Genomic DNA, 12848 nt, shown 5'->3' with positions numbered 1-12848 from the left:
GTGTGGAGCTCTGCCTGGGGATGGACGAGGAGCTGACAGAGAGCTTATGGGTCAAGATCAGAGGATGGGGACGGACAGGGGACGTTACGGTGGGGGTCTGTTACAGGCCGCCTGGCCAGGAGGACAGAGCAGACGAAGTGCTCTTGTGATGGTTTAGCCCAAACCACCACACAGTTTCTCGCTCACTCTCCCCCTCCCCAGGGGGATGGGGGAGAGAATTGGGAAGGAAGGAGAACTCGTGGGTTGAGATGAAGACAATTTACTAAAATAAAAGGGAAAACTACAATAATAACAGAATATAAGGATATCAAAAATATACAAAGTGAACAATATGTGTTTTCTCACCACCCGATGTCCCAATGACCGATACAGCCCGTCCCGAGCAGCGATCACGGAAACAAAACCGAGCAGCAAGCAAAGGAGCAAAAGGGAGCCAGCAAGGTAGGGGGAACGATGCCAGCAAAAACAAGCAGGAAGGATGGATGCCAGGAAGGCAGATACCCACCCTCGCCTGCTCCCACTTATATACTGAGCATGACGTTTATGGCATGGAATACTCTCTTTGGCCAGTTTGGATCAATTATGCTGTCTGTCTTTCTCCCAGCTTCCTGCATCTGCAAATTAGCGAGACTTGGAAAGCAGGACGGTGTCCTTGGTCTCATTCACAACAACTGGTATCATCAGGGTGTTTATGAACATTCTTCACACACAAAATCCAAAACATACCAGCTACTGAGAGGAAAAATTAACTCCATCCCTGCCAAAACCAGGACAGCTCTATAGGCAGATAGGAGCAGCCTCACGGTCACAGGCCCTGGTTCTCATGGGGGACTTCAACCACCCTGACATCTGTTAGAGGACAACACGGCAGGGCACAGGCAGTCCAGGAGGTTCCTGGAATGCGTGGATGACAACTTCCTCCTACAGGCGATAGAGGAGCCGACAAGGAGGGGTGCCATGCTCGACCTTGTGCTCACCAACAGGGAGGGGCTGGTGGGGGATGTGAAACTAAAGGACAGCCTTGGCTGCAGCGACCATGACACGGTGGAGTTCAAGATCCACAGGGCAGCAAGGAAAATACACGGCAAGCTCTCTGCCCTAGACTTCAGGAAGGCGGACTTCGGCCTCTTCAGGGACCTGATGGTCCAAGTGCCATGGGAGGCGGCCCTGGAGGGAAGAGGGGCCCAGGAAAGTTGGTCCATATTCAAGGAGCACCTCCTCCAAGCTCAGCAGAGGTGCATCCCAATGAAAAACAAGTCGGGCAAAAAGGCCAGGAGGCCGGCATGGATGAGCAAGGAGCTCCTGGACCAACTGAAAGTGAAAAAGGAAGCCTATAGAGGGTGGAAGTGGGGACAGGTAGCCTGGGAGGACTACAAAGAGGCTGCGCGAGTGGCCAGGGATAAGGTAAGGAAGGCCAAAGCCCTGGCAGAACTGAATCTGGCCAGGGATATAAAATGTAACAGGAAGAGCTTTTATAGGTACGTAGGGGACAAAAGAAAGTCCAGGGTAAATGTAGGCCCCCTCCTGAAGGGAACTGGTGTCCTGGTTACCCAGGACATGGAGAAGGCTGAGGTTCTCAATGACTTTTTTGCCTCAGTCTTCACCGACAAGAGTTCCTGTCCCACCGCCCAAGCTGTAGAAGGTGCAAGCAGGGACTGCAGGAATGAAGAACTGCCCATTGTACTCGAAGAGCAGGTTCGGGAACATCTGAGGAACCTGGAGGTGCACACGTCCATGGGACCTGATGAGATCCATCCGCAGGTCCTGAGGGAACTGGCGGATGAAGTTGCCAAGCCACTGGCTATCGTATTTGAGAAGTCGTAGCAGTCTGGTGAGGTCCCTGATGACTGGAAGAGAGGGAACATAACCCCAGTTTTTAAAAAGGGGAATAAGGAAGACCCAGGTAACTCCAGGCCGGTCAGCCTCACCTCTGTGCCTGGCAAGGTCATGGAGCAGATTCTCCTGGAAACCATGCTAAGGCACATGGAGAGCAAGGAGGTGGTTGGTGACAGCCAACATGGCTTCACCAAGGGCAGATCGTGCCTGACCAATTTGGTGGCCTTCTATGACGGGGTGACGGCATCGGTGGACAAGGGATGAGCAACTGACATCATCTACCTGGACTTGTGCAAAGCTTTTGACACTGTCCCGCATGACATCCTTCTCTCTAAACCAGAGAGACATGGGTTTGATGGACGGACCACTTGGTGGATAAGGAGTTGGCTGGATGGCCGCACTCAGAGAGTGGTGGTCAACGGCTCGATGTCCATGTGGAGACCGGTCACGAGTGGCGTCCCTCAGGGGTCCGTGCTGGGCCCGGCCCTGTTCAACATCTTTGTCAGCGACGTGGCCAGTGGGATAGAGTGCACCCTCAGCAAGTTCGCCGACGACACCAAGTTGTGTGGTGCCGTCGACACGCTGGAAGGGAGGGATGCCATCCAGAGGGACCTGGACAGGCTGGAGAGGTGGGCCTGTGCCAACTTCATGAAGTTCAACCAGGCCAAGTGCAAGGTCCTGCACCTGGGTCAGGGCAATCCCAGGCACAAATAGAGGCTGGGCGGGGAATGGATTGAGAGCAGCCTTGAGGAGAAGGACTTGGGAGTGCTGGTGGATGAGAAGCTTAACATGAGCAGGCAATGCGCCCTTGTGGCCCAGAAGGCCAACCGCATCCTGGGCTGCATCAGGAGAAGCGTGGCCAGCAGGTCGAGGGAGGTGATTCTGCCCCTCTACTCTGCCCTGGTGAGACCCCACCTGGAGTACTGTGTCCAGTTCTGGAGCCCCCAGCACAAGAACGACATGGACCAGTTGGAGAAGGTCCAGAGGAGGGCCACAAAGATGATAAAAGGGCTGGAGCATCTCTCTTATGAGGACAGGCTGAGAGAGTTGGGGCTGTTCAGCCTGGAGAAGAGGAGGCTCCGGGGAGACCTGATAGCGGTCTTCCAGTACCTCAAGGGGGCCTACAAGAAAGATGGGGAAAGGCTGTTTAGTAGGGCCTGTTGCGATAGGACGAGAGGTAATGGTTTTAAAATAGAGGGGGGTAGATTTAGATTAGAAATTAGGAAAAAATTTTTTATGATGCGAGTTATAGAACGCTGGAACAGGTTGCCCAGAAAGGTGGTGGAGGCCCCATCCCTGGAAACGTTCAAGGCCAGACTGGATGAGGCTCTGAGCAACCTGATCTAGTCAGGAATGTCCCTGCTCCTTGCAGGGGGGTTGGACTAGATGACCTTTGAAGGTCCCTTCCAACCCTAACCATTCTATGATTCTATCAAAAGTTATCACTTTACCCATTTTCATAATTAAAAGAGATGAGAGGGCCTTGTCAAGTTCAGGTGAATCTGATGTTCATCTGCCCTTTTCCTCTGCAAAACATGGCAATGAGTACCTTATCTTGTAAATCAGTGTTCTTATAGGAGTGACAGATTTGGGGTGGTAGAAAAGATTGTGTGGAGAAGTTATGAGAAACAGTTATATGAAAAGCTAATACTCCAAAGGACAAGACAGAAGGAATGTGAATGAAATGAGTTGGTAGCACAAAGCTTGTTATCTTAAGAGTCTTATTGAAGTAAAAAATAATACCATACATTAATTGTTGGTGCATCCTCCAGAACATCTGGTCGTGGTCACTGCAGTGCCAAGACACTGGTGATTTCCAAGTGCAATAAACTGCTATAGTTCCTGCATTCCTTATTTAGCACTGCCTTTTAAGAAGTGCTATTTTTATGTACTGTTTCTTATGCTAAATTCAGTCTACTGATTAGAGGGGTAAAGCTGCATTTGTTTTCCTGTGTTAGAACAAAGTATAATTTGCATGGAAAAGTTCCTATTTTTAAAATGCAGGAGATAGAATTGTGAACTGATTTTATTTAAAATGCAAGCATTTCTGAGTAGATCTTCCTTTGTGTTAGGAGTGGTAGCAGAAAAACCTTATGTATACTTGTTAATATTCTCTGAAGAGATTCCTTAGTTTTTAAATGTTAATATCATAAAATGTCAGACTACTTTCCTCTGCTACTTGCTAACATGTATTTCATCATGACAATTGAGAGAGAGAATCCAACAGAAATAGGAAAACACGTCAAAAAAAAGTGGGTTTGGTTTGTTTTTTTTTTCGTTGCATTTAGTAGTTTTCTACTAACTTATATTATGTTGTTTATTAAAAGTGCAACTTTCTAACTTTCAAAGGTGGTAACTGTGGAAGCCAGTACTGGATAGAACTGTTCCCTTCATGGGACAGGGAGACGACATTCAGCATCTTTCAGTGTTTTCTTTGATCCCACTTTTGTCTCACTGATACACATCCAGAGCTGTCAGACACAATGGAAGTGGTGTCAGAACATTACCTGGCAGTAACACAACAGCAGCATCTCTTGTGAATGCCATTTTTCTCTGCTTGCTTCTAGTTCCACTTTGCTCAATGCTGTATTATATAGTGCTTAGAATTATGCAGGACAGCTTGTCTCTTTCTCACATCATCCACATGCTAGTTACAAAGAGAAAATCAGAAAGGTTTTAATGGCAGTTTGTTGTACAGGCTGTGCCTCAGCCTAGCTCCATTAGTTTCTCCATGTTGAGGTTCTTAAATAGTTCTACTGTGTACTATTTGGGATGAGTCACTTTGCCTTTAAAATACAGCTCTTAGGAGAATAAAAAAAATGAATTCGTGGTGGCGAACCTGACCTTAGAAGTGAGTCACTTACAGGGCAAAAATACATGAGAAAAGATAAGAAGTTTCTTCATTTTTTCTTTTAAGTACCTCTAGACTAGAGGTTGTACTTTTCTCTTGGATTAATTCTATTCATGTATCATCAAAACAGAGAACTATCACAGGGGATTATAATCAGAGTGTTGTAATATATTCATTCCAGGTTACTGGCAAAAACAAGTCTCAAATAAAAAGAGCTACAAATAAATGAATAGTGTGTAACATTTTTTTTAAACAAAAATAATTGGTGGATGAGCAAACGAGCACATAGGGCAACAGATGCCTTTCTCCAGGCAATGTAGAACCTTGTTACCCAGACAGTGGTGTCAGATTGTATTAAATCTACAGAACTCATCCTCCCACCGTGATTTTTTATAGTCAGTCCTCATATCCATAGGAGAATTTCTACTTTTGCTCTGTTATGAACACACGTTTTTGCCTTCATTTCTGCACTTTAAAAGATGCAACTTATATATAAGGTAACACAATTTAATGTCTTTTGTTTTTATTTTTTTATGGATGTTTCTTCGTTAATTGTCTCTTGTTTTGTGAAGTATGTACTGGTGTGTGAGCCTTTAAATCTGTATAGTGCTCTGGGCAGTCCTTATGAAATGGTACACTGCAGGACTGCTTGTGTTTATATACATTTGGAAGAGCTGTCAATTTTCTGATTCAGTTTACTTCACAGATTCTGAAAAGATCATACTTAGTGTTGTTTTTTTTAAAATCAAAATGCCTGTCTGAGCTGAGAATGCCTGAAGCATTCCTTGCATCCAACAGGAAAGATCCTTGCTGTTTGGAATGTTGTCTGACATGCTAAAGACATTTTGGATTCTTTTTGCAAATTATGCTCCTTATGGTCCTGACATGAATACAGCTTGATAGACATACCATCACATATGGAATAGGCGTAAGTATGGTTTCTGCTTCTTGTATTTAACTTGGTAAGAAGGCTTAAGCAGGAGCAATCTAAGTCTGTGCAACTTCTGCCTGCATACATTAGGCAAAGTTTGGGGTTGGTTTATTCTATAGCTAGTTGATGCTGATCTGTGACAATCCTTTCATTTTTTTTTTTTTGGGGGGGAAGGTGAAATAGTTCTACAGACAGATTCTATTGTTTCTTTCCTTATCATTAATTTTCCACATGCATTTCTCCATAAAATTTTCAGATGCATGCTAGACTAATAATTAAATTACTTCAAGCCTTTGATTTTTTGAAATGAGTATTGTGTAGCAACATCATTAGAAGGGGCTTCACAGACTGTTCAACTAATAATTGAAACCTGATGTCAGGACTCTGGAGACTGGTGAGAAGCTCTTTGGAAGTATGAAGTAGCGCTTCCTTTTCACTTGCACTTGTCTGCTAACATGTAGTCAGTATTTGCCATTATACGAAGTCTTGGACTAACAGGCTTGATGAATTCTTAATCTTCTCTCTACTTGTCTTTATTAACAGCTGCAGTGGATTGATTTGCATAGGTTAAATGGTAGACTTCATTTGAGTCTAGTAAAATATTGCTGCTTAAGGCACAATTGTCAGAATTGTTACATATTCTGAATAAATGAAGAATAGGGGAGAGGGCAGCAGTGGGGGGGAAGGACAAAACTCTCATTAAATTTGTAAAAAGAAGTCAAAAGCTATTTGTATAAAAATTAGGATGAGGGAAGAGAGCATGGTAATGCTTTCCATAGGTTTGTTTTATGGACTGGTACTGGTTTATTGTCAAGAAGTTTAAAAATCTGAGTCACGTCAAGTTTTGAAATAGATTTCAAAATCCCACAAAATCTCCTCTTAGGTCCAGGCAATAAGACTGATGCCTCTTTGCATGTTCCCTTTAGAATTTGGTAGAGTTATTAAATAGAGAGTTGGGAAGGCTGCAGCGGAGAACGCCTAGCATTCACAGGCAAGAAGCACATATCCAGCCTGCTGCCAGCAAGTCTGTCATTTGTGAAGGCTGCCCTATGTATTTGCTGACCTCTTCTTTCTGTTGACTTGGAGATTCTGTTTGGAATTGGCAGTTGTAAGAGCTGAAGTGAGAAGTGTTGCCCTGTTGTTAATGCATTCACTAGCTGCCAAGTCAAGGGGAGAGAATGGAAAAATACTCCATTTAAGTACAGCATCTTAAGGAAGCCCAGTCTTGCAGTGTGAGAAGAAACATAACTGGGATTTTCAAAAGGCATCTGTCTCCCTTAAAATGTGTTTGAAATTTCAAAGCTCTTTCAGGGTCCAACCATGAAATCCTAACGAAGACAGATCACAACATAGTAAAATTATAATCAAATGAGTTGGATTCCTCCCCAAAAGAAAAACACCCTTTTGCATGCCACTCTGGTCCCAGCCAAATGGCCGTATACACAGTGGTAGTATGACAGCATTTTTGAGAAGAGCAGCTATGAACTGGCAAGTTTCAGAGACTGACTGTGGGTCAATAAGAATTTACCAGAAATTAGAGTTTTCTGGTTTGTACATGGAAGAAAATATTAAAAATATCCTTTTCCTCTACATGGCTTCAATCCTCTTTTTTTTTTTTTTTTAATATATGCATTGCCTATTGGGTGGAGCTTAGTTCTGAGGTGGCTGGGATTAACTTTGGTCTCTTTTGTTGAAGGTTTATATTTAAGTAATCCAGAAAATATTGAGGCAGATATTGTTAAGGGACCAAATCACTGATGTCAATGGATTAGACAGAAAATCACAAACTGCAATGATGCAAAGCTATCATTTGCAAAAATTCAGGTGGTATTTTACCCACACAAAAGCAGAGGAGATGGCGAGAAGAGGAGATGTGTGTGTGTTTCTCCAAGTAACAGTGAGCATCTGGAAACATTCAGCACTGGAGAAACTGGTCATGAGGAATTTTGAGAGAGAATGTAACTGTTTGTTGAAGTACTAGTCATGTATCCTACACAGAAACTGGCCTGTGTTCTCTTTGGGCAGTACTATGTGCTGCTTCAGTTAACCACATCATGAGGTACTTTCAGGGACGTGGCTGATACTACTATGCAGTAGCTAAACTATTGCAGCTGAATCTACCAGAATTTTTCAGTCAGAGCCCTTGTTGTAAGGGTTCACTGTTGTTGAGAGATGACTCAAGTCAACAAATGATTGAAACTAATAGTGTGGGAATTCCTGAGTTGACAGTAATTATGATTTGGATCATTTCCAGAAGACATAGCCCAATAAAGGAACTTGACTAAAATTTACAAGACTTCAGTTCAGTTTCTGGCTTTTACCACTTGTTATTGCTCTGGGACTTTTGATGAGCCATTTATTCTTTGTTCCTTAATGCTTTTTCTGGGAGTAAGCAATCTGAATATTGTAAGTGTACATGTATTTATGTAATTTCCAAACACACTGATAATATACACAAATATATTCTACCCTTACTGCAAATAACACAAGTGGAAATTTTGTACCTGAGTTTTAGTTGCTTGGTCTCTATCTGTGTATTTTTTTTGGCTAGAAGTGTGCCAGTAATTCCTGCTACTGTTTCAGGTGATTATTGATCTTTACAGATTTAGTTGGGATGGGAAACATAGACGAGCTTTATCCTGGCAAGTGGAAAAGAGTATTGAGAGAAATTGCCACTATGATGAACAGAGATATAAGTGAAAGGAAATAGGCTTATCACTAAGGACGAATTAAACTGGGATAATTATTGTCCTACTTCTAGTCATCCTGGCAAATAACGTAAAATGTATTTTCTTCAGGCAGGACTAGCAGCCAGTGCAGTTGTTGTGCCATCTTTTGTAAACTGTTTTCCATTCTGCAGAATTTAAGTAGGGTGTGAAAAATGCTGGCCTAGATTGCCATCAATTGCTCCTCCTCTCCGTTCCCCTCTCCTCCCCAGTTTCTGCTTGAATTCTTTTTAATAACATTATTAAAACCTGGTAACTCATTGTCACTTGTTCTTCATTAAAGTCAGCTGAGCAGTGTTGATTTGTAACAAATGCAAAACTGCCAGTGTCAAATCTGGCTTGACAAAAGCTTGCAGTTGTAAGGGTTTCAGAGCAGGTAGTGTAGCTTATTTTCACCTTGTGAAGTGCAGAATAGACACACAATGCTTTACAAGTAAGTTTCAGCAATTGATAGGATGCAGTAGTTTATTTGCATATCCCAGGAACTGTTCTGTGCAGTTTGTTGATATTGTGAAAATATTTACTAATTTAATTCACACCTTTGAAAATGCACTGTGAGCTAAGAAATTCTTCTCATTTTGGCCCTCAGAACTGTCTAGCATCTCACAGAGCCTGACTGCCACTTTTAATTGCACCCGGAACAACAGATTTAACAGACTTGAGAAATTATAATTGCTGAGCTCCTTATGTGCGAGATGAAAGGTGTATCTGCAGCCAGGAGACGGCGAATATTCTGCAGTTTGTCATCTTAGTTTAGTTTGGTGCAGTAGTACTGAACACTTTCTCAAGAGAACAGGTTCCCACAGATGATGAGATGTTCTGGTATTGTGCAGTGATGGTGCTGGAATGTGTTGTTACTTAAGCTGAACTAATTTTCACTATCCTTTTTAATGTTCAAGTTGAACTATTGGATTGGCATTCCAGGTGTGGACAGAAATGCAGGATCTTCTGCAGAACTGATATGTTAAAATCACTGTTACTCAGAATGGCCTTTTCTATGTGAAATATTTTAGAAAACTGACATTTTAATCTCTTTTTCTACAGAAAAAAAAATATTCACATAATCATACTGTCTGTTTAACTGACCCTGTCCATTTTGAACCCAGTGGTTCATTTCAATCAGATTTGGATGTCAGACCTTCTTAGATACCAGTCAAGTAGCCAAGGCAGAAATCTGTATGGTTCATTAGTTCTGATGCTCGGGTAATAAAGCTTAGGAAACAATTTAGATAAACAGTGTAACAACTTTTGTCCATTGAAAATGCTAGTTTTCTATTCAAAACATGGATCTTGGGTCCAGAGAGATTTGAAATTGATTTAAGAAAGATATGCTTAAAATAGCAATTTTTTTTAATTCAAATTTTATTAAAAACTTTAAAATATCAATCTTTAAATTACTTTTTAAGGGCTTACATTGATAAATAAAAAATTAGCATTTTAATTTTTTCCATATTGAGAATTTTAAAGAGAAATTGTGATAAAGCATTAGTTGAGCAGTTTTTCTTAAGACCTCAGTAGAATTGGTAGAGAAATCTGCTGATAGTGTGGATTTTAATGGTGCAAAATCATAAATTATTTCAAATCACTCGGAAGTGGGCCCAGTTTTGCCCACTTTAGTATAGTTTTTGGCAAATACAACCAATGTTTTCAGAAGATAATGTGTACTGCACACTGTAGGATGGAAAGGTTCCAGATTCCGCAGCATGACTGATTGCAACTTTCATAAGGAATTGAATTTAAGATTTAATCTCAGATGCCTACCTTTGTGAACTTGTGGAAAGAAAAAGAAATTGTCATAAATATCAAAGGATGCTGCTGGTTTTTCCTGACCTGCGTGTATTTTGATTTGTGTGACCTGAGAAAGCATTTCCACCCCTCTAGTTTGACCTTTGACTGTGTATGTGAGTTTTGTTTACTCTTCTTTTTTTCCTTCTTATAGTGCTGTCTAAATAAGTAAAAATACATTCCTGAAGCTGGAGTTAATACCTTGCTCTTTAAGCATAGGTTATTTACCTTTTACTTCCATCTATTTTTCTGATTTGCCTGCCACTGTAGTACATAGGTGCTCTACCCAGATTCTCAAAATGTTTGCATTAGAATGTGTGTGTATATATGCACACATATATTATAAATAGATATATATTATAAGTAAAGTCAAATGTGTGGATATAAAATTGTGTGCATGAGTTATACATTCTAGTTGTTGGCTTTTACTCTCAAAATGCTTCTGAAGACCTAAGTTTGATAGCACTACTTTTCTCCTGGGAGTCAAGTCTTTCTCTTCCCAGCTTTAAGTGAGGCAGCTGGGTTTGAACTCTTTGTTACATCTAGAGGGAGATGTTTTTATTACTATTTTTATAGGCACCAGGCCTTGGAAGTCAGGTCATCTCTTTTTGCCTGCACATCTTTAATCAGATCATCTGCTGAAAACGTGGGTTTACGATAGAGCCAAGTGTGACTGCAAGCTAATCTGCTCCTTCTGCACCTTCAGTGCCTTTGGCTCTGTGCCTGATATTACTCTTAATAGTTTGTTAATACCAAATAATGTAAAAACATTGCTTCCTTAAGCACTTAATGGGATGTACTGTAATGGAGATAAATGGTCTATAACAGTCTTTGCTTGTGTTTTAGGAAAATGAACTGAAGGATGCTGTGCAAGAAAAGAATCGCCTGAGCCTTCAGTATGCAAGTGTGTCCCACAAAGCACGGCGATATGACCAGGTAACATCACAAGCACAGAACTCATACATTCATTTGTTACAGAAATGAGGCTGCAGAGTGGATAAATGTGGATTGTACAGACATTTTTTCTGTATTGTTTGCTTCTACTTGAGAACATAAAATAGTTTAATTAAAAATAAATGACAAAATTTATTTTATGAACAAATGTTATTTTCATGTGAAAATTTAAAGAAACTGATAGACTTTAGAGAGGTACATCATTCCTCTGATGAATATTTTCTTAGTATTGTAAACTGATACTAGGCTTTTTTGGTGATTTTGATTGACAAATTCTTTCCTTTTTCTGAAAAATACTGATCGAAATAAGTGCTATCTAGTAGGAGTTGTTTTTTTTTCCTGCCCTTCTGCATTTTTTCTTTGCAGTTTTAAATTTCTTGGTAAAACGTTGAAAAGCTGTTGTCCAGCAGCAAATGTCCAAAACTCTGTTTAGCAGTTGTTGTTTCCCCTGCAGCATAGCACACAGCATGGTCTCAGCTATTCCCGGTCCTGATATAAAAACTGCTTTAATAGTAAGCATTTTTCTTCAGTTCTTCTTTGTGCCTATTAAGGGGCAAATAATATCTTTCTGACTATGGTGTGGTTATATCTATGGCGAATATTACACGACATTGACTGGCATGGGAGGAGGCTGATGTGCCTTACCCCACCACATATACATTCAGTGAAAGAAGCATCATGAAACAGACACTTTACAGGGCCACATTTAGCTAAAAATAAAACTCCAATCTGGGATTTCTACAGGGCTTAAGTCAGTTGCTCGGCAACCTCATTCATATCAGAAGAGCTGTAACTCACATAGGCTCTGATGAAAGCCCGTCCTCAAAGCTTGCGAAACAGTGGGAGCTGCATGCTTTCATATCTCTGACATGCACGTGTCAGGGTAGCCCACTGCTGAATTTCCAAACCAGGGGAGGTCTGATTACATCGTTGAGACAATGCAAATTACTAAAATCCAGAGATGGCTATGCATGTACTCTGCATTTGTGTGGCACCTCGTATTGAAGCAGACCTGAAATTTTCTGTTGCTGGGGAATTTAAATTGTTTTTATATAAGAAGGCAGTATAATCATACTTTATGATAGGAGGAAGCCATGCGTATCATAGCATCACTTAATTTTATTCATCCATCTGTTTAGAATTTCTCTCTTTCCTAATGTTTTTCTCTTCTCTTTATTGTTGTTTACACATTGCCTTTACTCTTTACTTCACAAGGCACAGGAAGTCTTACTTAGGTTTATATTCCAGCCGACACAAGAATGGCATGCAGCATTGATGCAGTGAAGGCTCAGTACATTGGTGACACTAAAAATATTCACCCTTTTACTCTCAGAAAGTGAAGAACTATGTGGTTAATAATGCTTTACTATAGGTAATGTTTGTCTCTTACTGTGGTGAAAAGCTTGACGTACATTGAAAAACCTACTAAAAGCAATTTAAAATATAAAGGTAAAATGTCGACCTTTGACACATTAGCCACTAAGTTAGTAATAAAATTACCTTTTACTATTGTAGTGTCAGAATTTGTTATACTGTGGATGTTTGTTTCTTCAAATATGTTAAATACTGTGAAAGGCACAATGCAACAATCCTGGATGCCTGTGCTGCTGATTTAATATCACAGCCTCAGCAGGATCAAAGACTTGCTTTGAGCGTAGCCTCTCACTTTCAGCAATTTTAACAATGTACAATGTTTGCAGTACTGCCTGAATGTAAACAAACATTCTGTTTTCCTTCTTGCATAACAGGTTTTCTGAGGGAATTA

General features: G+C 41.0%; 1 protein-coding gene across 8 annotated transcripts in view; it reads left to right on the top strand.

Moving 5' to 3' along the window:
• RIMBP2 (RIMS binding protein 2) overlaps window positions 1-12848 on the top strand; it is a 105379-nt gene that overhangs the window by 29590 nt on the left and 62941 nt on the right. For 6 of the 8 annotated variants that reach the window (XM_086761657.1, XM_086761653.1, XM_086761660.1 and 3 more), the window contains exon 1: window positions 11061-11065. The gene's annotated coding sequence lies outside the window, so the exon portion shown is untranslated. Of the gene's footprint in view, window positions 1-10975; window positions 11066-12848 lie in introns of those variants that run through there. The other 2 variants (XM_086761661.1, XM_086761658.1) reach the window with 1 other exon arrangement.

This window comes from Chlamydotis macqueenii, chromosome 17, assembly GCF_036417535.1.
Source record: "Chlamydotis macqueenii isolate bChlMac1 chromosome 17, bChlMac1.mat, whole genome shotgun sequence".
Classification (NCBI taxonomy): Eukaryota; Metazoa; Chordata; class Aves; order Otidiformes; family Otididae; genus Chlamydotis; species Chlamydotis macqueenii.
The sequence above is the reverse complement of the archived record's forward strand: the minus strand, read 5'-3'. Positions and strand labels throughout refer to the sequence as shown.